Source organism: Ovis aries, chromosome 8 (assembly GCF_016772045.2).
Source record: "Ovis aries strain OAR_USU_Benz2616 breed Rambouillet chromosome 8, ARS-UI_Ramb_v3.0, whole genome shotgun sequence".
NCBI classification, from domain to species: domain Eukaryota; kingdom Metazoa; phylum Chordata; class Mammalia; order Artiodactyla; family Bovidae; genus Ovis; species Ovis aries.
In genome coordinates this window covers 46,743,503-46,763,384 of record NC_056061.1, presented here as the reverse complement: position 1 = coordinate 46,763,384, position 19,882 = coordinate 46,743,503, and the positions used below count along the sequence as shown (strand labels likewise).

The window sequence follows — 19,882 nt, the reverse complement described above, 5'->3', positions numbered from 1 at the left end:
AAAGAGCCGGACATGACTGAGCGACTGAACTGAACTGAACTGAACTGAATACCCTTTCATCAGCATAATTGCAGAGTTTTGAACAAAGATTTTAACTAGACTTAAGGACACCTTTATTTATCTCTTGTGCTGACATTATTTCTTCCCCAGATTAAATATCTCTGCCCTTGCATTAATTACCCAGAATCCTCTAATTGAGCAGCTCTGATTACAAGGTTTTTGAAGGAGAACATTATATATTACTCTTTACCTTCATGTATATAATCATATGTAATCACAAAAGAGCCCCTAAGAAGCAAAGAGAGGTCCTTCTTCTTTGCTGGGGCAATTCTTGCTTGGTTTAGCAAAGATTTCACTCTCTTTACTGTTATACAAATATTTTTGATAGTTAGAATTCATTTTAGGGATCATTTTGAAGTGTTCTTGAATTATAAATTCCAGAACATAAGTCATTGGCAGAATGTTATCTATATATTTGTATCTACATTTACATCTATATTATATATAGTCTTAACCCCATTTCTGGTGCTCCTGTAAAATCTCTTAATTTCTAGAGCAGAGTTGCCCAAATCACAGATCCTGAAGCACATTTATCTCTTTCACATGCAGCCTTCACTCTTCAAGATCTCTAATTTATGTATTGGAAAATCCTATTAAACCAGCCTTGACAGGGCAAACAATAGCAATTTGTTGTTGTTGTTTTTTTTTCTTCTGTTGATTGCAAAAGTGGCTTCTAGGTTACCTGAGTACTAATAGTTTCTTTTCTTCAGTTTGAGGTGCACTGGGATTTTAAGTAAAAAAAAAAAAAAAAAAGTCAATTTAATTTCCAGTGTCATCTATTTTGAAAAGAAAGAAAAAACAACCCAGGGAAGCTGGGGATATTACGGTCTTTCCATTCTATCTGATTTTGAAGTTACAGTTTGTGGCTAGTATGACTTTTAAAATTAATTTAGAAACAAAGGTAACATCAATGAAAAAATGAAATTAAAACAGTGGAAAAGACCTGGAACAGTAGAGGAATTCTGATTTTGGTGTCAATTTTGCACTGAGCTAATCCTGGTGTTCTAGATTTTTACCAGAAGTCAACCAGGGTGCAAAATCACTCACAAAGCTCATGAGTTGGGTGTGGGCCTCACGGAAGTTGATGCTCAGAGAATATGGTTACATGGCAGTGATTCCCTGAATTTCCTATGCTTTAGGACGGTGACTTCTAAAGATTACTTCCCCCGGGGTCAATATGAGTTGGTGGAAATTTGGAGTGTCAACACCACTGGGAGGACTAAGTCTGTCTGTCACAAACTCATGCTTATGTGCTGCTTAAATCAGATCAATACTTGAGTGATGTCAGCTTCAGGGAGTGGGAGTCTTGGTCTAGGGGCAGAGGGAGTGGGTTGAGAGAAAGATGTGTGAACCAGAAGAGGAAGGAAGGAGAGGAAGAAGGCGGATGCAACATGCTCAGTCGTGTTTGACTCTTTGTGACCCCATGGACTGTACCCCTTCCCAGGCTCCTCTGTCTTTGGAATCTCCCAGGCAAGGATACTGGGGTGGGTTGCTATTTCCTTCTCCAGAGGATCTTCCCAACCCAGAGATCAAACCTGCATCACTTACATCTTCTGCATTGGCAGGCAGATTCTTTACCACCAGTACCACCTGTGAAGCTCATGAGTCCCAGGGGATGAGTCCCAGGGGATGGGTACCAGGGGATGAGTCCCAGGGGATAGGTACCAGGAAATGAATACCAGGGGATGGGTACCTGGGGATCCTTTTACTCAAGGGTACTGCTAGCAGCTGCCTGAGCCTCAGCTGCCTGCGGCTCTGCCTGGGAACTTTATGTAGGTTTAATCCAGATGTTAAGCCTGTTCTCTAATGGTGCTCATCTTAACTGCATCTAAACCTGGGAAGAGTGCTCACGTAGTAATAAATAACCTTGCTAGAGAGGAGGGCTGAGAGTTGAGTCCAGAGGATGTTGCTTCCATTCCGGGCCAAACTGCTTTCCTAAAGTAGGGGAAATGTTGTACTGGGGATAAAGTGCCCCCTTAAGTGTTCTCACCTCTGGTAGGAAAAATTCAATTTCCCTGAAAGATATGTCACCATTTTTCCCTTCCTGAGGCTTTAATCTCTGTATTGCAGTAGAAAAAGTGCTGAGGATCAAAGATGCCATACAAATTACTGGGTCACGTTTTGAAACCTACTTGTGTGGTGGTCATCAGAAAGTCTGGGACAGGAGGTGGCTGGCGGCAGATGGAGAACTGTGGGGGTGTTGGACGAACAGCAGGGAAGGCCGGTGAAATTATCTGAACACAGAATGGTGATTCTGATGCTGTGTTCTGCCACCAAGCACAGGTTATTAGCTGTAAAAAATCAATTTTCTTTGATAGTGTCTCTATGCCCCTTACCTCTTCTCTGAAATTTAGGTGATGACCAAAGTAACTTCAGACAGTGTACTGTGTGGCATAATATGTGTTTTTGCTGTTTAGTTGCTCTGGACATTATAAAATCAATATACTATGATGCTGAAGCCAAATTTCAAATAGATACTGTATTTATCCTATCTTCCTTGTAATTTCAATCAGATAAGGTTTTTTTTTGTTGTTGTTGTTTTGTTCCCTGTCCAACACTGTTTGGTGAGCATTCAGTTTCTTGCAAAAAGCTAAATGTTGTACATGAATATGCTTCAGTCTAATCACAGCACATTTGTTTAGTTCATAATACGTGCAAAGTACCTACAAAGTGCTATGAAAGAAACCAATTTTGTTTTAGACAGAGGACTTTCCTTCTCTTTTGGAGTTTAAGTGAAAGTCACTCAGTCGTGTCCAACCCTTTGGGACCCTGGAATTCTCCAGACCAGAATACTGGAATGGGTAGCCTTTTCCTTCTCCAGGGGATCTTCCCAACCCAGGGATTGAACCCAGGTCTCCTGGATTGTGGGCAGATTCTTTACCTGCTGAGCCACAAAGGAAGCCCAAGAATACTGGAGTGGGTAGCCTATCCCTTCTCTGGGGGATCTTCCTGACCCAGGAATGAAACTATGGTCTCCTGCATCATAAGCGGATTCTTTACCAACTGAGCTATCAGGGATGCCCTTTTGGAGTTTGCTCCTGTATATTATTTTTACTTATTTTTTTGTTTTATCAGCTTACCTTTTTTAATGATAAAATTAATATAGCTATAATACCTTATCAACAAATTGGAAACAAGAGGAAAAAATGTCTACAAAGTCATCCCCCTAATGAAAAATTGCTAGCATTTTGGTGTTTTCTTCCAGTCTTTTTTTCTGAGCATCTGGGTTTTCCTTTCAGTTGCTACAGTGTACATATATGCTTTTATCTCCTTTCAGTTCACAATATTATGAACATTGACCATTTTACTACAAAATCTTTATGTCTTATTTGTGAAGGGTCTTAACACTGAAAAACAGATGCTGCTGCTGAATCGCTTCAGTTGTGTCCGGCTCTGTGTGACCCCAGAGACGGCAGCCCACCAGGCTCCGCCGTCTCTGGGATTCTCCAGACAAGTTCACCAGAGTGGGTTGCCATTTCCTTCTCCAATGCATGAAAGTGAAAAGTGAAAGTGAAGTCGCTCAGTCGGGTCCGACTCTTCGCGACCCCATGGTCTGCAGCCTACCAGGCTACTCCGTCCATGGGATTTTCCAGGCAAGAGTACTGGAATGGGTTGGTTGCCATTGCCTTCTCCAGAAAACCAGATGAGAGATATTTATTTAAATAGTCCCTTGTTTTTACTGCTTTAGTAGCAGCACGAGATATGTAAAGAACATGTGCTTCTCTAGAAACTGGGCTTGAATGCATGCTCAATTACTTTTTTCTCTGTGATCAGAGAGAAGTAATTTCTCCTCTCTGAACCTCAGTTTTCATATCTATAAACTCTGCCATGTATTCAGTGAGTATGTGATCTGGAAATGGTAGCTATTATCACTTAGGCTTGCCTGAATTTTTGTCATTATGAATAATGAAATATGGAGCATATTTACACACATAATATAACACTTCTAGATTTTGTATTATTTTCTTTGGCTGTAACTTCAAAACAGAACTTCTGGGTTGATCCATTTAAAGATTTTTGACTTGTTTATCATATTGTTTTCCAATTTACTAATTGAAACCACACTGTCAAAGTATAACAAAACCTGGTTTTACTTTCTATTTTTCAGATGAACAATAAACTATCTTTTTAAGTCCCTGCAAATCCAAGTGGGAGTTTGACTGTAATGTTTGTAAAATTTGTAATATTCAAAATTTCATTGGGGAATATCATATGCCTGCTCATTTACTAAAACATCTTATATTTTCATAAACCTTTGTATTTTTTCATATAGCCCACTTTTCTCATCCAGAACATGCATAAAGGTTCATGTGTTTTATTTCCATTGAGAGTGTACATGTATTGTAATAATTATAATTATCATTATACTGTGATATGATTATATCATATGATCTATATTTTTGTTCCGTTAATAGTCATAACTCTATTTTGTTCAGTTTATATGTCATTCTTTTTTTTTTCACTGAATTATAGTTAATTTACAGTACTGTGTTAATTTCAGGTGTATAGTATAGTGATTCCATTTCTTCATGATTATACTCCATTATAGGTCATTTCAAGATAATGGCTATAATTCCCTGTGTACACAATATATTCTTGTTGTTTTTCTTTTTATACATAGTAGTTTGTACCTATTAATCCCATACCCCTAATTTGTCCCTTCCCACTCCTTTTGGTAATCATAAACTTGTTTTTTATGCCCATGAGTCTGTTTGTTTTGTATATACATTCATTTGCCTTATTTTTCAGATTCCACATACATGATATCATATAATATTTGTCTCTTTCTAACTCTTCATCATCCTTTTTTTGGTCAGAAATTTAAATCAAAATTTAAATTCTGGTCAGAATTTTTAAATCAATAGAAGCAGTGATAGAGATAACCCTACTTATTTGATTTGGATATAAAAGGACAACGTTTCCCAAACTGTCAAACTGTATTCTGAGGGGATTAGTGCTTTGTACAAAAAATGTTTGCAGTTCATTGAGATTTGTAATTCACATTACCATACAAATGTTTCCAAGACATCCTATAGTTAGAAATATGTTTAAATATTGTTCAACTTATTTGGACAAAGAATCCTCATACTTACCCCAACTCCCCCCCCCTTCTTTCTTTTAGAGCTGCATGTGTTTTCATTTTAGACATCAATATTTCTGAGGGATTTCCATTTGGGAAAAGATATTATAATATAAAATATATATATGAAATATAATGTTGGGATTAATTTGGAAAAGATTTTGTTAATAATGTCAATGAAGTAGCCATTTATCCCTTTTTAAAACTATCATTAATAGGAATGAATATCACGTGTCTTTTAAATACCTGTTGAACAAACTAGTTATTGCTATTTAGCCTACTAATGTGATAAAATAAAAAGTTCCTTGATACTGAACCCTCTAAACTCCTAGGATAATAACTACTTGGAATTTGTAGATTTTTTTAAATACCCCTTGGATTGTCTTTGCTAATATTTTACTATACTTAGTGTTTTTATTTCTATATTCATAGGTAAAATTGGTCTATGATTTTAATTTTCACGTTAACTTTATTAGATTTTGGTATCAGGGATCTATATTCACTCCACTGAATAATGTGAGTATTTTTCTTTTCCTCAATACAGTAACTGCTTATGTTCAGCGTGGGAATTCTTTGCTCCTTGAATGTTTGAAATAATTCCCTGGTTAATGGGCTGAAGCCTTTTATGGGGATGTTCTTTAATAACTCTATTGATAATTTCACCAGCATTGCTCTTGTCAGGCTCTCCTTTTATTGTTAAGTCAGTTTTGGTAATTTATGTTTTTCTTCCAGAAAATTGTCTGTTTTGCTGAGATTGCTTAATTTATTTGCTTATAATTATCCATGGTGTACTTTATAATTTTCAAATATTTTCTGTCACTTTTTAATATTCATTTTCTCTAATTGTGCCATTTCTGCCTTTCATTTTTTTAGAACTAAGCTTGAACTTATTAACTCTACTATGTTTCTTTTTTAAATTTCTGATTTTATTAGGATTATGTCTTTTGGCTTCTGCTCCTGGTCCACGTGTGAGACAGGCTGCTGAGATGAGGGTGAACCAGGCTGTGGAGAGCAACCTTCTGGCTTCAAACCAACAGAAAGAACTAGAGGATTTGCCAATAGACTACCCCTTGAGCACCAGTGAAGATGAAGGGGACAAAGATGGAGAAAAAAGGCATCAGAAGCTTCTGGAATCAATCAATTCACTTAATGGAAAGGATAGGCAGAAATTGGCTGAGAGGTCTGAGGCTAGACTGAAGGTGTCAGAGTTCAGTGTAAGTTCTGAAGGATCAGGAGAAAAGATGGTCCTTTCAGATCTGCTTGAGCCTGTTAAAACTTCATCCTCATTGGCTGCTGTGAAAAAGCAGCTGAATCGAGTGAAATGGAAGATGACTGTGGAGTTACCACTTCACAGAGAAGAGACTGAGTGGATCCACAGAGAAGTGGCATTCAATAAAAGCTCCCAAATCCTCTCCAAATGGGATCCTGTCATTCTGAAGAACCGGCAAGCAGAGCAGCTGGTTTTTCCCCTGAGCAAGCCCCAATCAGCATTTGCTCCCATCGAACATGTGGTCAGTGGCTGCAAGGCAGGAACTCCCCTGGAGCAGGAGATTTTTAATCTTCTCTGTAAGAACAGGGAGCCAATGACATACCCTTTACTGACTCCCATGGAAAAGGCTCTCTCAAAACTATGAGCCTGGAGGAGGTAAAGATGCACCGAGCAGAGCTTCAAAGGGCCCGGGCCCTGCAATCCTACTATGAGGCCAGGGCTCGAAGAGAGAAGAGAATCAAAAGCAAAAAGTATCACAGAATTCTGAAGAAAGGAAAGGCCAAGCAAGCCTTAAAAGATTTTGAGAAGCTGCAGAAGGTTGCTGGGGTTCAGCTCCCGTGATTTCAGGGTAATTCGAAGGGGAGACAGAATGGGCGTCCTAGGAAAAATCTTATCTAATTACAGATATAAAGAGAGATTAGAAAAGAATACTGTAGTAGGAAAATTAGTGGAGAAAAAGAGGCTGAATAACTTGGTTTACGTGGAATACCAATAAAACTCCAAGACAAGGAATTTGCACCACCTACGTAGGCCACAGGCATCTTTCCATTCTCCTGAAGGAGAGGAGGCATTGAGGCCTCCCCGGTCCGATCTTAGAAGCCCAGGCAAAATTAGCAGGCTTGGTGAGTGCCCACGTTCCAGATGGGAATTCAGCCAGAAGGGGAAAGAACGACACGGGGGAATCAGTCTTTCCAGGAACTGATCCAATTTCTTTATTTTTCAGGTTTGCTTATATACTTTTTGTTATACATAGGGATGAATACAGAGTCACGTGGGGGTCAGCAGACCTGACCCTTGTCAAAATCAGGTGCTTCATATAAATGTATACAAAGGTCTTATGGGTTTTACATCATCTTCTGGCCATGAGGCCTGCCGACATTTTATGGCCTTTTCTGATAGTGGTCAGTCAACCAGAAAACTTATTTTTTCCAGGGGTGATTTTTTTCTTAAACCAAGCGCCACCCTCCAAATAAAGTTGCATTCCTATAGGGTGAGGGGGTAGTGGGTTACAATCAAGAAAGGGAATTTACTTAGCCTAAGGTTTAACATGATTAAACTAAAAGGTTAATACTTATTTCTCCTATATGCTAGTTATATTCATTATAAGGGCAGGGAATATGGAGATTTAGCAGCAATGGCACCCCACTCCAGCACTCTTGCCTGGAAAATCCCATGGACTGAGGGGCCTGGTAGGCTGCAGTCCATGGGGTTGCAAAGAGTCAGACACGACTGAGCGACTTCACTTTCACTTTTCACTTTCACGCATTGAAGCAGGAAATGGCAACCCACTCTGGTGAACTTGCCTGGAGAATCCCAGGGATGGAGGAGCCTGGTGGGCTGCCGTCTATGGGGTTGCACAGAGTCAGACACGACTGAAGCGACTTAGCAGCAGCAGTAGCAGCAGCAGCATTGGCTCAGAAAATGAAAAACCCTTCACCAATGTATTTTCTAATCAACCCATTATACTATACTAATAATTGTGTAACTTCTCAAAAGAGTCTATATTTAGAAAGTTTTAAAGCATCTCATGCCTCTCACAGTTGGGAGGCTGTAAACAATCACATGTGGCTGGACAAACCTGCTCAGGCAGGCTAGAGAACTTTCAGAGGAGTTTGTAAGTTGAAACACTCATCATGCCCAGGAATTTTTATTAACTGGAGCTGCAAGTTAACTCCTTCTCCAAGAGAGTTGGTGGGGGAACAGCCCCCTGTAAAGTCAGAGGTATAGGTGAGAGCATAAAACAGTAAAGTAGGCACTCTGGTTTTGGGGTTAGATGCTCGGGAACAGGGGGTCTCCTGAGGCTCAATCTTGCCTTTGCGCATGCTGAAGCCTCCTTCCTCATGACCTTTGCCATGGGCAGAGTTCCTCACGCTGGCTCCTGGCAGAAGGTCAATCCTGCTGCAGCACTAGAAGAACTAGAAGACCTTGACGAGGCCAGAATGATGGAGCGAATGAGCCTTAAGCACCAGAGCAGTGGGAAATGGGCAAAAGCAACGGCAATTATGGCCAAATATGACCTGGAGGCTCGCCAGGCTATGCAGGAACAGCTAGCCAGGAACAAAGAGCTGACACAGAAGGTCCGGGTGGCCTCTGAGAGTGAGGAAGAGGAGGAAGGCCAGGAGGAAGAGGAAGAACCTCTTGTCCCTGACATGGTGAATGGGGTGCAGATAAAGGCAAATGGACTGAACCCCTGGATGTTCTGGAATCACTTCACTGATGCCAAAGAGGCTGAGGTCCAGAAAGATCTGGAGGATCCTGCTGAGCCTGAAGCCCAGGAGACTTCTGAAAGTGAGGCAGAAAGAGCAGTGGTGGAGGAAGAAACTCTCTTGAAAGAATTTGAGGACAGACGATCACTTAGACAGAAGTCTGAGCTCAACCACATGGCGGAGCCAGTGCACAGACTGTAACAAAGGATCCCAGCAGCCAGGAGGTGTTGTCCGAATTGAGGGCACTGTCTCAGAAACCCATGACGGAGAACCATCAGCCAGGGAAACAAGAACTGAGTTCAGCGAGGACAGCTCAGAGAGAGGAACCTGCCAGGGAGGAAGAGGAGCCCATGTTGCTGCAGAGGCCAAAGAGAGCTCGGACTCTGGACGAGCTGGAGGAGCTGGGCAGGGAAGTGTGTGTTGAAAACAAGGAGCTTCCCAGAACTGCAGTGGAAGGGCTGCAGTTGGGGAAGAATCGAAGTAATCATATTGGCACCCCAAGGAGAAGAAAAGGAAGGAGCAAATGATTGATCTCCAGAACCTCCTAACCATAAAATTGCCTTCCGTGAAGTCCTTGGCATTTCCCACGACTGTACAGGAGTTGAAAGATGAAGATGAGAGAGATCAAAGGCAGATAATAAAGGAAGCTTTTGCTGGGGATGATGTCATCAGAGACTTCTTGAAAGAGAAGAGGGAAGCTGTGGAGGTGAGTAAGCCAAAGGACCTAGACCTGACTCTGCCTGGCTGGGGCGAGTGGGGTGGTATGGGCCTGAAGCCCAGGGCCAAGAAGAGACACCAGTTTCTCATTAAAGCCCCTGAGGGTCCTCCAAGGAAAGACAAGAATTTGTCAAACGTGATTATCAATGAGAAGCGGAACAGCTATGCAGCAGCTCATCAGGTGCAGGTGCTTCCGCATCCATTCACACACCATCACCAATTTGAAAGGACCATCCAGACCCCCACGGGATTTACATGGACCATCCAGAGGGCCTTCCAAAAGCTGACCATGCCCAAGGTTGTCACCAAGCCAGGCCATATCATTAAGCCTATCAAAGCAGAGGATGTGGGCTACCGATCTTCCTCAAGGTTGGACCTCTCTGTTGTATAGAGGAATCCAAAACAACTCTCCATGCATCACAGAAAACATCTGGAGAATAACTGTGTGGATTGAATTGCTGAAGTAGTGACACCTTGGTGCCGGGAACCAATAGCCATGACTGTTCCTCCACTGGCCTGGTTTTACTTGAAGCTGCAAGACGATTCGAAAACAAGCTTAGCACACCATGGGTATAGTTAAGCCACATTTTAGAAATAAAGCCACTTTTGTCTATTAAAACAAAAAAAGGATTATGTCTTTCTGTTTTCTGAAGCTCCTTGGTATTTTTTTCCTAAATTGATAGCTTGATTATATTTTCCCTTTCTCTTTAACTTCGTAAATAATAAGAACCCTTGACTATAAATTTGCCTATGAGTAGATTCATAAAGCTTAATATGTTTTATTACCATTTTGTTATAGCTAAATAAGCTTTAATTGTACTACTAGCTGGCCTATTGAAGATCTCAGGAAAAATGCTCTAAATGGGCCTGAGATTTGTGGCTTTGTCATGCGTTTTTTCAGCTTTAGCGTCATTCCTTCCAAAGAAATCCCAGGGCTGATCTCCTTCAGAATGGACTGGTTGGGTCTCCTTGCAGTCCAAGGGACTCTCAAGAGTCTTCTCCAACACCACAGTTCAAAAGCATCAATTCTTCGGCACTCAGCTTTCTTCACAGTCCAACTCTCGCATCCATACATGACCACTGGAAAAACCATAGCCTTGACTAAATGGACCTTTGTTGGCAAAGTAATGTCTCTGCTTTTCAATGTGCTATCTAGGTTGGTCATAACTTTTCTTCCAAGGAATAAGCGTCTTTTAATTTCATGGCTGCAGTCACCATCTGCAGTGATTTTGGAGCCCCCCAAAATAAAGTCTGACACTGTTTCCACTGTTTCCCCATCTATTGCCCATGAAATGATGGGACCAGATGCCATGATCTTCGTTTTCTGAATGTTGAGCTTTAAGCCAACTTTTTCACTCTCCTCTTTCACTTTCATCAAGAAGCTTTTTAGTTCCTCTTCACTTTCTGCCATAAGGGTGGTGTCATCTGCATTATCTGAGGTTATTGAAATTTCTCCCAGCAATCTTGATTCTAGCTTGTGCTTCTTCCAGCCCAGCGTTTCTCATGATGTACTCTGTATAGAAATTAAATAAGCAGGGTGACAATATATAGCCTTGACGTACTCCTATTCCTATTTGGAACCAGTCTGTTGTTCCAAAGCAAAGGAGAAAAGGAAAGACATAAGCATCTGAATGCAGAGTTCCAAAGAATAGCAAGAAGAGATAAGAAAGCCTTCTTCAGCGATCAGTGCAAAGAAATAGAGGAAAACAACAGAAGGGGAAAGACTAGAGATCTCTTCAAGAAGATTAGAGATACCAAGGGAACATTTCATGCAAAAATGAGCTTGATAAAGGACAGAAATGGTCTGGACCTAACAGAAGCAGAAGATATTAAGAAGAGGTGGCAAGAAAACACGGAAGAACTGTACAAAAAAGATCTTCATGACCCAGATAATCATGATGATGTGATCACTAATCTAGAGCCAGACATCTTGGAATGTGAAGTCAAGTGGGCCGTAGCATAACTATGAAGAAAGCTAGTGGAGGTGATGGAATTCCAGTTGAGCGGTTTCAAATCCTGAAAGATGATGCTGTAAAAGTGCTGCACTCAATATGCCAGCACATTTGGAAAACTCAGCAGTGGCCACAGGACTGGAAAAGGTCAGTTTTCATTCCAATTCCAAAGAAAGGTAATGCCAATGAATGCTCAAACTACAGCACAATTGCACTCATCTCACATGCTAGTAAAGTAATGCTCAAAATTCTCCAAGCCAGGCTTCAGCAATACATGAACCGTGAACTCCCAGATGTTCAAGCTGGTTTTAGAAAAGACAGAGGAACCAGAGATCAAATTGTCAACATCCACTGGATCATGGAAAAGGCAAGAGAGTTCCAGAAAAACATCTATTTCTGCTTTATTGACTATGCCAAAGCCTTTGACTGTGTGGATCACAATAAACTGTGGAAAATTCTGAAAGAGATGGGAATACAGAGCACCTGACCTGCCTCTTGAGAAATCTGTATGCAGGTCAGGAAGCATCAGTTAGAACTGGACATGGAACAACAGACTGGTTCCAAATAGGAATAGGAGTACGTCAAGGCTGTATATTGTCACCCTGCTTATTTAACTTCTATACAGAGTACATCATGAGAAATGCTGGACTGGAAGAAACACAAGCTGGAATCAAGATTTCCAGAAGAAATATCCATAACCTCAGATATGCAGATGACACCACCCTTATGGCAGAAAGTGAAGAGGAACTAAATAGCCTCTTGATGAAAGTGAAAGTGGAGAGTGAAAAAGTTGGCTTAAAGCTCAACATTCAGAAAACGAAGATCATGGCATCTGGTCCCATCACTTCATGGGAAATAGATGGGGAAACAGTGGAAACAGTGTCAGACTTTATTTTGGGGGGCTCCAAAATCACTGCAGATGGTGACTGCAGCCATGAAATTAAAAGACGCTTATTCCTTGGAAGAAAAGTTATGACCAACCTAGATAGCATATTGAAAAGCAGAGACATTACTTTGCCGACTAAGGTCCATCTAGTCAAGGCAATGGTTTTTCCAGTGGTCATGTATGGATGTGAGAGGGACTGTGAAGAAAGCTGAGCGCCAAAGAATTGATGCTTTTGAACTGTGGTGTTGGAGAAGACTCTTGAGAGTCCCTTGGACTGCAAGGAGACCCAACCAGTCCATTCTGAAGGAGATCAGCCCTGGGATTTCTTTGGAAGGAATGATGCTGAAGCTGAAACTCCAGTACTTTGGCCATCTCATCCAAAGAGTTGACTCATTGGAAAAGATTCTGATGCTGGGAAGGATTGGGGGCAGGAGGAGAAGGGGACGACAGAGGATGAGATGGCTGGATGGCATCACTGACTCGATGGACATGAGTCTGAGTGAACTCCGGGAGATGGTGATGGACAGGGAGGCCTGGCGTGCCGCAGTTCATGGCGTTGCAAAGAGTCAGACACGACTGAGTGACTGAACTGAACTGAACTGAACTGTTATTCCATGTCCAGTTCTAGCTGTTGTTTCCTGCCTTCTCAAGAGGCAGGTCAGGTGGTCTGGTATTTCCATCTCTTTCAGAATTTTCCACAGTTTATTGTGATCCACACAGTCAAAGGCTTTGGCATAGTCAATAAAGGTGGTTTTAAGCAGACACTCTGAAGGCAGGAGCATGTCTCCTCTCACTTAGCATATAAGAGATCAAACTTGTGGATGAGGCACAGTGTCTTTAGTAAACCTTGCTTCTGAGCAGTCGTCTTAGCCTATGAGACCTAGCAATTGAAATGAAGGGGATCTTCCTGAGCCAGGGATTGAACCTAAGTCTCCTGACTGGCAGTCAGGTTCTTTACCACTAATACCACCTGGGAAGCCCAAATTACTATATACCAACATCATTTCCCACTCCAGTATTCCTGCTTGGAAAATCCTAAGGACAGAGGAACCTGGCGGGCTACTGTCCATGGGGTCACAAGAGTTGGACACGACTTAGTGACTAAACCAAGCATCACTTTGAGGGGCTTCCCTGGTGGCTCAGATAGTAAAGAATCTGCCTGCAATGTAGAAGACCTGGGTTCAGTTCCTGAGTTGGGAAGATCCCTTGGAGAAGGGAATGACAATCCACTCCAGTATTCTTGCCTAGGGAATTCCATGGACAGAGGAGCCTGGCAGGTTACAGTCCAAGGGCTGAAAAGAGTCGAACAAAGCTGAGTGACTAAGCACAGCACACAGCATCATTTTGGGCTTCCCAGTTGGCGCTAGTGTAAAGAACCTGCCTGCCAAGGCAGTATACCTAAGAGACACTAGTTTGATCCCTGGGCAGGGATGATCCTCTGGAGGAGGGAATGGCAACCCTTTCCAGTATTCTTGTCTGGAGAATCCCACGGACAAAGAATCTTGGCAGCCTATAGTCCATGGGGTTGTAAAGAGTAGGACATGACTGATATGCCTTAGCACCTGCATGACAAGCACCATTTTAAGCATTTTGTGAATATTAGTCCAATTAATCTCAAAAGAACCTTGTGCAATAGATATGAGTCACCCCTTCACAGATGGGGAAACTAAGGCACAGAAAGGCTAGTGAGAACCAGGACATGAACCCAGTAAGTCTGGCTCTAGAGGCTGCAGTCTGAACTGCTAGGTTAAACTACTCTTCTTTTGAAATTCTGCCTGCTTGTTCCTGCCATACAAACACCTCTGTAAGTAAGTTAGAGAAAAACGTCTCCCTCTATATGCAATTTAAGATTTTTAAAAAGGTTATAACTCCATGTCACTATAGACTTCAATATCTGTTAGCTTGTAGGTACAGTCAGAGGACTGAGGGAAAAAGTTTCCTCTCCTCAGAGGAGTCAGAACACACCTGTCTTACTCTACTCATCACTGGAATTGCCTCCAGATCATGTCCTTCCAGTGTTATTGCCTGGAGAGTCCCAGGGACAGGGAAGCCTGGTGCGCTGCCGTCTATGCGGTCGCACAGAGTTGGACACGACTGAAGCGACTTAGCAGCAGCAGCAGCAGCAGCATGTCCCTCTGAGCCTTAGTTGCAGCTACAGGCAAAACCTCTGTGTATTGGTGCCCACAGTCAAGTCAGTCTGAATGGCTTCTGAGTCCAGCATGTTCAGATCATCAGAGTATCCCACCGCTGACAGAGGGTTGAAAGCATGATAGACAATCCTGGGAAAGACCTTGGTGGTGCGGCCGGGAGATTAAAGGTGAGGAGATACTGACTGGTCTGTGATTCTGGGTACAGTATTCTGCAGGTTCTGTCTCAAATCTATGAAAAGAATCAAAGCAAGTTGTAGTCCAGAACCAAGTGGCCCCAAGTTTGGAGTCTGGATTGGGAAGGCTGAAGAGACTCAGAATAAACACTGGAAACAGCTCTTCTGTCCTGGATCGCTTTGCACAGATTGCGACTATGAGCCGTCACACCTGGCGAATCAGCTCGTACGGTTCAGAGAGTCATCCTTATGTACTGTTTTTGAGATTTATGTTTACAAGCTGTTTGTTTTCTCTGACCAAGACATCAAAGTACACAAACACAAAGAACGTCTCTCCTGTCTTTTCATTGTTCTTCAGATTCAGCTACTCTGAAGGAAATAGTTTATTTCAAAAAGTTGTTTCCTAGCAACGACCCCAAGTAAATTTTATGTATATCTTATAGTGTATATATTTTACTTCAGACCATGCCAAATATAGCTTTTTAATTCTATAGTAATAAACATATAGAAAATTACGCTTATTTATACAGATTGATTTCCTCCTTGACCCAATTGCTTTCCAGAAGATGGTTCTATTTTTTCCCCTGGTGAATGAAGTTTTCATTTAAGCATATTATTATCTAGTTTTTAGTATGTTGTGGTCAGAGAGTATGTTCTATTTTCCTCTGTGTGTTTCCATAACATATCTTTTGTTTTTAGTGTCAGTATTTGATTTAACAAACAGACAGCTTTTTATGAATGGGAAAGTGATCAGAATATCACCCAGACTCAATGGCAATATTTGACACAACATATATTTAGTTTCTTATTCAGCTAGTGAACTTGTGCATCCATTGTGGAAATAATATGAGCACACAGCTTAGATTTAGACCATAGTGTCTTTTCTGTTCCATAAACAGTTTCAGTTTTCAGCAGCTCATTTGTTTAATCTCAGGGTTTACTTCACGATGATGTCACCTAGTTATACATCAGCTGTAACATGTGGAAGCTCGTAATTCGTAAGAAAAGCATCACATATTAATTGCAAATTATGTCACAGTTCTTTGTGTCTTTTTTTGGAACTATAATTCAGTCACAGAGAACCATTATCCAGTTCAGCCTTTCAACCATTTCAATTGCTTCCTTTGGTTCCTCATGACATCTAATTTCTGAACGAATGTTCTATTATAATAAGTTCGGATGAGTAAATTTTCATCCTATGATTCTTCTGGTTCAGGATGAGGACTAATACGATTCCAGAAACACTTCAGTGCCATTACCCTAGAAGGTTCCTCCGTCTGTGGAATTCTCCAGGCAAGAATGCTGGAGTGGATTGCCATTCCCTTCTCCAGGGGATCTTCCCAACCCAGGGATCAAACCCAGGTGTACTGCATTGCAGGCAGATTCTTTACTCTCAACCACCAGGGAAGCCCTCTCAAACTTTAGCTGCCATTAAGATCACTGAGAAGACTTGTTAAAACAGTGACTGTTAGCCTCCATTTCCAGAATTTCTGGACTGGCAGATCAGGGTTAGTCCCAAGAATCTGTGTTTCTAACAAAATCCCAAGCAATTTTGATCCTGTTGTTCCCAGTCTGCACTTTGAGAGCACCATTCTAGAACCGCGTAAACAACACGCAGAACCTTTGTTCCAATATAACATGAAGGGATATTGTTCAGCTTGACAAGTCCTGAATGGTCTCAAACCACTGGTCTTGATTGTAAATCTGAAAAAAAAGTCTATTCTTTTCCAATAACAAGAGCTGCTCAGAATCCATCTTCTTGGCTTTCTGGCTGGCTTAGTCTTAATCTGGGGGTTATTATTCTCAGGCTTGGAGGCACGATCATGTATAGCCAGTGTTTTGGCATGCTTTATTCCTGTGACAGGCATCATTTGAAATACACAGACTCTTGCTCTGTCGAGCACCTGAAAAGAACTTTTCTATACTTTGATCTGTTTTCTTGCTTACAATAGTGAGAGAGACAAAAGGAAGGCAGAAATGGGGCAGTAAAGATGGTGCTCCTAGAAGCCAGACAGAACAAGTACATTTAGGGCTGTCCAGGTGTTTGTGGATCTCTATTGCCTCTGGGTGTGATTTTTTTTTTAATCCTCAGATTATATAATTTTTTTCTCTCTTGTAGAGAATTAAGATTCTTTTAGGGGTCTTTTTGCCTCATTACATGCCAATCACAACATTTCTTAAACTTCAAGAGAGTTAGGAAGGGTTCTCCATAGTAATCAAGTCTATTTCCTCAAGAGGAGAGACTTTCAGTTTATCTCACTGAGACCCTCATTAAACATCCTTAGAAATAGATCTTCCAATCATCTTAGGGAGCCTGTTTTAGTGTTCATTTATCTTTATATTGATGATTTCTTTTCCTTGTTTTGTACAAATCCTTAAAATATAAACCTTTTTTTTTTTTTTTTTCTGGTTTCACTTTTCCATAGGGATGGAGATCAGGTTAGTTGTCTGCTTGTGGTAACAGAAACACCAATTAAATTACACTTTTTAAGGCAAGAAAAAAAAATATGATTCTTCAATTTTTAAATGAATCTAGCTCTTAGTCCTGCTAATGCTATTTTAAAAGTCTCATCATCTCTTTAAATATTTGTGAGTTGGAAAAACCTTCTGTAAATAATAACATGTTCTCTTACTTGCTGTGTGTTAGGCTGTGTTCTAAGCCCTTCACATGTCATTGTATGCTTTACCAAATTAGTAGGTGTATATTATTGAAACATTATGGGTTTCTAAAAAATTATTTTGCATGAAGACACAGACATTTCTGAAACAAATGGGAATAGTTTTTCCTGGTCAGTATTTATTGTTTTCCTATCTTGTAAGGATTCTCTATAAATTTATTTCTGTTTTCATCAATTGCTTTAATGTTCTAGTGTTTTTCAACTGTCAGTATTAGTAGCTTTGATGAATACTGAAATTTACTCTTATATTCAGGGAAGCTCAATATGCTAATTAAAAGATGCTGATCAGGAGATGTTAAATTTCTTTTAGGATCTCAGTTAAATATAACGCAAAGATTTCTGACAGAAAAGAGATGGATGATAACAAATATAGAAGCAGGTGGCAGAAACTGTTTGAAAAGATTGCTAGATGTCATTCTGGAAGATTAAGCAAAATAATACTCTCCTGAACAGAAAAGTTTAACCCTTGATAATGATTGGAAATCTTTGTGTCTAACTTAAGAGTTTGCTCATTCGCTCATTCAAGCAATAAATGTGAGTAGTCCCTTACCATGCACGTGCTGAGATTGGGCTACAGAGAACACGTCTTGGTTCTTGTCCTGGAGGGAGAAGGTCCCAAAGGGCAGAGGGCGTATACAACTTTCACCTCACCCCAGACTTCCTGCTCAGAGAAGAATGGCAGTTTCTCCGTATACTTGTGGCTGATTCATGCTGTTGTATGGGAGAAACCACCACAATATTGTAAAGCCATTATCCTCCAACTAAAAAAAAAAAAAAACAAACAAACCTGGAGAAGGGCATTTTTACTTGGGGATAAGGATTAACGACTGTTGTGTAACCCAGAAGTTCTGTCAGTACCTTAGGAGAGTCAGAAAAGGTCTCTTTCTCCCCCAATCTGAAGTGGGTCCTGGTTTGAGAGCTTGAGTGACCCAGTCCTAAGGGTAGAGGCAGAATGTGATCCTGTGCAAATAAGGTTGATGGCTCATTGCTACTTTCTCTTAATGAAATCTCTTTCTACAGTCTTTTGCTCCTGTGTTTGGTAGGAGTACTCTGAAGGATAGAATTTATCAGGTTGGGCAGCAGCCTCATCTTTTCCTCACATAAAGCAACTTGAGGTCTGCTGCAGATAGCTCTTGCAATATGATCATGTAAATATCCAGTAAATTACCATAGTACTTTCAGTGATGTCACAGTTGAATTTTGAGTAGGCATTCCATTGATGAACTTCATTGTACTATATAACACAACATAACACAGCATACCATCCCAGTTAAATCCTTGTCAATAAATGATAACAAGATTAGAAGGAAAACACCCTTTATTTTCTCAGTAATATCAATGTATAAGATTTAAGCATATCAGCATTGTTAAGTGTCAGGCATAATATATTTCGCGTCTCCCTCTCTCTTCCTGCAATTCTCTTTTGACCACACTTGAATGCTATTTATAGAATTAGGAGCAGCCACCTACTATGTGCATGGCTCAGTCAGTAAAGAACCTGCCTGCAATGCAGGAAACCCAGGTTTGATCCCTGGGTTGGCAAGATGCCCTGGAGAAGGGAATAGAAACCCATTCCAGTACTCGTGCCTGAAGAATTCCAGGGACAGAGGAGCCTGGGGGGCTACAGTCCATGGGGTCGCAAAGAGTTGGACGCGACTGAGCGGTGTGCTTCTTCCATGTGCTCTAATATAATACTGCCGATATCCCAGGAAACTTTGTCAACATAGCTATTATTATGTCTTTTTTTACACTGAAATCAGTGAAGTCTGTTGAAGAGTCAGAGGTGGGATTCAGACCCAGGACTGACAGGTGCCAGAGCTGGCTCCCCTGGGTGCACAGTTCCTCTGGAGAAATGGTTTCTGCGCATGTTTACAACACTTTTAATTAAGTCATTGCAAACCATTTTTGACAACTTATGGGATTTCAGAGATGGTTGTGAGAATCAAAAGAGTAATTTTATCAGAAAATAAATCACTTGGAAGAGAGAACAATATTATTTGAAGTGATAATATTTTCCAAGTATTGAGACAGGCTTCCCAGGTGGTACTAGTGGTAAAGAACCCGCCTGCCAGTGCAAAAGACATAAGAGATGCAAGTTTGATTTCTAGGTCAGGAAGATTCCCCTGGAGGAGGGCATGGCAACCCACTCCAGTATTCTGGACATTGACAGAGGACCCTGGAGGGCTACAGTCTGGAGGGTCACAAAGAGTCGGACACGACTGAACTGACTCAGCAGGCATGCATTTAAGATCTAAATAATGTTACTCCTGTGTGGCTGTATTTAAGATAGGGTTAGCATTTCAGTAGTGCCAGGAATCAAATATGACACTCGCTTTGGAATCAGAGTATATATGATTCATCTGCTTTGCCCAAACAAATGAGAATGACAAGTTTTCATGTCCAGCCTGAAGATCGTTGACCTACTGTCAGTAAAGGTTTGTCCAGGATGCATGGTCTGGAAGATGTAACCTTGTCCCTGTTAGGCAGGCT

General features: G+C 41.1%; 1 pseudogene; it reads left to right on the top strand.

The window, feature by feature from the left end:
• The first annotated feature begins 6,096 nt into the window (after positions 1 to 6,096).
• On the top strand, positions 6,097 to 10,147 carry LOC101107795 (U3 small nucleolar RNA-associated protein 14 homolog A-like; annotated as a pseudogene).
• Positions 10,148 to 19,882: the final 9,735 nt, after the last annotated feature.